The 3,706-nt window shown below is 46.6% G+C and overlaps 2 non-coding genes across 2 annotated transcripts; both read left to right on the top strand.

Moving 5' to 3' along the window:
• The first annotated feature begins 1,073 nt into the window (after positions 1 to 1,073).
• LOC118663903 lies at positions 1,074 to 1,211 on the top strand. The gene has a single exon (XR_004970202.1).
• Positions 1,212 to 1,288: 77 nt separating this feature from the next.
• Positions 1,289 to 1,363, top strand: LOC118663880. Its single transcript, XR_004970183.1, has one exon.
• The last annotated feature ends 2,343 nt before the right edge of the window (positions 1,364 to 3,706 follow it).

Genomic DNA, 3,706 nt, shown 5'->3' with positions numbered 1-3,706 from the left:
CCGCCCCGCCGCGGAGCTCAGCTCCCCCTCCGGCTGACGCTGCGGTTGGGGCGCCATCCCTGGAGGGACCAATCACCCTGGGGAGGCGGGCCTTGCAAGTTTTTTTTGTGTTTTTTTTTTTTTTTGCTTCAAAGCATTGTCTTTAACCACTTGAGTGCCAACCAATATCCTAGGAACTATGCTAAAATTGCCAAGGCATTTTTGCTGATTTTACTGCAGTTTAGGGAAAAAATTAGGAATCGCAAGTAAATGAAGTTACATATTCAAAAACTTAAGGAAACCTTTACTACATTTGTTTTCTGCACTTAGGTGCCATCTGTCACTAAAGAGTGGGGCCTTGACTTACGAGTGTCCCGACTAACGAGTTTTTCGAGATACTAGCCGTCTCTTGGCCGACTTTTTGCTTTGAGTTGCGAGCTAAAATTCGGGTTACGAGCCAGCTTCAGATACCCCACCGCTAGCTGGCGCAGCGAACGTCACAGTGAACGCCACAACATCAGCCCAGCATCACGTGTCTCACTCGTTCACTTTAAGATTTGACATACGAGTAATTTGAGTTACGAGCTCCGTCATGGAACAAATTAAACTCGTAAGTCAAGGCCTCACTGTGCTAGCCTCTAATAGTGACACTGCAGGAGGAGCGCAGTAGCGCTCCCGGCACTTTTGGCGAAAGACAGGAGGAGCACGATCGCACTCCCTGGCACTCTAGGGGTTAAAGACTGTACCTGTTTCCAAATCGAGAGAATGACTTGACTACGCTATCCGTCCTACCCCGGCCTCGGTACGTCTCCTCCCCCTCCCCCCCCTCCCCCTTAAACGTCGGGTGAGACTTGCCCCGACTCGCTGAACGGGTTTGCGGGAGGTGGGGTCCAGGTGGGCGGGACCGGACGTTGTGTGGGCGGGGCTTGGAGGACGGCACGGGGATTGGTTGAGTGGCTCCGGGGGCGGGCTTTGGCGTAGAGCTTGGGCTGAGGCCGAGGCAGCTAGGGGGCGGCGGTGGCTGGGTCGGGTCGCAGAGTGGGGGCGGGGGGGTTGGTGTGGGGGCGCTGCAGCGAGGGTCGTAGGGCAGGGTGTCCCCGGGTCCCCCATGCAGCCCCGGGTGAGCCTGCAGTATTTTCCTTATATGATTGGGCCCCACGGCTGGCGGCGGCGCCTGCCCGGAGCCTAAGAGGATTATAAAGGGTCCGGCGAAGTGGGGCCGGGGCCCGGGGCGGGGGCGGAGCGGGGCAGGGGTCAGGCTGGAGGTGCGGGAGGCGTGGGGAGGCCCCTCCGCTGTCACTGTTAGCCCTGGTCCGTGATGAGGAGACACTGCGCAATCTGAGTCCTGGAGACGCGCTGATGGCGAGTGCTCGGACTGAGGCCGGGCGAGCAGGCGGCGGCGGGGCGGGGAGGCGGTAGACCCGCAGCTTCGGGCGGGAGGCGAGCCGGGCGGCTCTGGGCTTGGCTGCGAGGGTGGGAGGGTGGTGCGAGGCCTTGAGGTTTTCTGTGATGCGGGAGGGCGTGCCCCCCCCCCCCCGCTTTGTTTAAAACGTCTTGGTGGCCCTCTCACGTTGTTTTCTGATTGCATTTTTTTAAAATTGTAAAAACTTTTGAGCATAAAGGAGATCCACCATCTATTCTATAGTCTGCAGTTGGTAACATTTTACCGTCTTTGCTGTATCACATCCTTCCATCGTTTTCTTTAATGCAGAACTTAGTACAATTCACCGCACTATTAGAGGTCAGTATTTATTTACAGTGCTTCTTAAGGCAAGATTCTCATGTAATCAAATGTACAAATCTTAAATTGAATGAGTTTCGCACTCATAAGCCAAACCACTCCGGGCTAGCCAATATAACTCGGGCACGTCCACCATCCAGAAACGTGCTGCCTATGCCTTGCCACAGGCGCCTCCCAGCCGGCCGCTGCTCCCTTTTTCTCATCGTCCGCTGTAATCTGACTCTCTGCTCTGCTCCGCTTTCCTTCCTGTTGGTTTACGTGAACCCTGAACTTTGGCAGCCGACTCGGTACACACTTAACAAATATGCATGCTCCTTTTTCATAAGTGTATATAGTCCATGGATTGGGACTTTGAGGTGATCAAAGCTTCCCGCATACTTGATGGTGGGCTTTTTTTTTTTTAAACCTGCATCTCCTGGAAGATGAACAGGGAATAATAATAAAAATGAAAGCTGCCATTTTTGGACACTGTGTGCCCAGCAATTGAACCAGGCGCTTACATACACACTGTGTAAAATTTGCATCCCCAGGTGGTATAATTATTACTCTATAAAATAGAATAACATACACTTCTTCCACATCAGAGAAATCTGAATTGAGGGGCATTCTGCAGCCCCATGAGATAGGGGTTTTTCCTTTCTCATTTTATAAATCAGGAAGCTTAGTCTCAGAGAAACCAAAGAACTTCTAAAGATTCAAAACTAGAAAATTGCTGAATTAGAATTTTGAGCCCCCAATTCTCAGAAGCCCAAGGCTCATGTTGTGTCCAGGGCTCACAGGATGTGGGATATAGGAGTAGGGTAGAAAAAGACAAGTATCATTAGCTAGATGTTACAGAAAACAGGAAAGGAGGAAACAAAATATTTGGAAAGATATCTGGTTAAGGATAACTTTCTATGCTTGTCAATGTATGGGGGTTTAGTTTCAACCTCACTATCTTTCTTTTGTTTCTAAATAGGGTTAAGTCAATTTTATCTTTTAAATGTCATTTACACACGTGTAACAGAAATATTTCTTATTATGAACGACAGTGAACGCTCACCTACTAGGGGGGAAAAAAGGAAAAATGGGTCTTTACCTGCTGGTGCTATTGAGAAATGTTAATTAGAAGTAGATGAAGAGAAGTCAAATGCTTGGATAATGATGCCATTTGAGATGTGATTTTTGTGATCCATAAAAACAACTTATCCATGAGTGAACTTCCATTAAGTTTCATGTTCAAGGCAAAGCACTGGGAATGGAAACCATCTCCATTGTACTTTAGCTAATTTTTAATAGGTAACAAGAATACAAATAATTGACCAGGAAATCAAAACAGCTTATATGAAAGACTGCCACTGTGGTGACTTTCTAAATGTTAAATACAGTATGCACAGTAAAAATGATTGGAATACTAGATTGATAAATCTTTAGGTTTTTGAAATGTGGCGATGGCTGTTAAAAGACGCATAAAATAGTTGCTTCATTCCTAATTTTTTTTTTTTTTTCCAGATCTCAGGATAGGTTTTTTTCTGGGCTCCAGTTATGAAATGGGTAAGTCTTGAATTTTTACAGAAGTTACTGAAAAAATATCTTTAATAAGAACTCATTAATTTGAAGTAAGTTTCATGAAGGATGTACTTTTAAATGTTCCCGGTATACTTCTAAATTATTTCATGCAAGTATTTTCAGGTGGGTCATTTTTACTGTCTAAAGCACCACTTTAGTTTTTTCCTGAACTCCTTAGGTCAGAAGCCTTCTGGGAACAAATTTGTTGTAAAAAAAGATTACCATTGTGAGCCCCCGGGACATGGAACATTCTAAAACTTTGTGGCTAAGTATAACATTAAACTAGCTAGAAACCCCCAACTAACTTTTATTATAACTTAGTACTAGAACTGAAGATACTAGCACCAAAATAGAGGCAAGGAAAGTTACCCTCAGAAAGTAGAAGGATTTATCCAAGCGTGCATATTAACCTCTGATAAATGGCGGTGTCTTGGAGTT

The sequence above is a fragment of the Myotis myotis genome, unplaced genomic scaffold (genome assembly GCF_014108235.1).
Source record: "Myotis myotis isolate mMyoMyo1 unplaced genomic scaffold, mMyoMyo1.p scaffold_m19_p_9, whole genome shotgun sequence".
Lineage (NCBI taxonomy): Eukaryota > Metazoa > Chordata > Mammalia > Chiroptera > Vespertilionidae > Myotis > Myotis myotis.
This window is presented reverse-complemented; position numbering and strand designations above follow the sequence as displayed.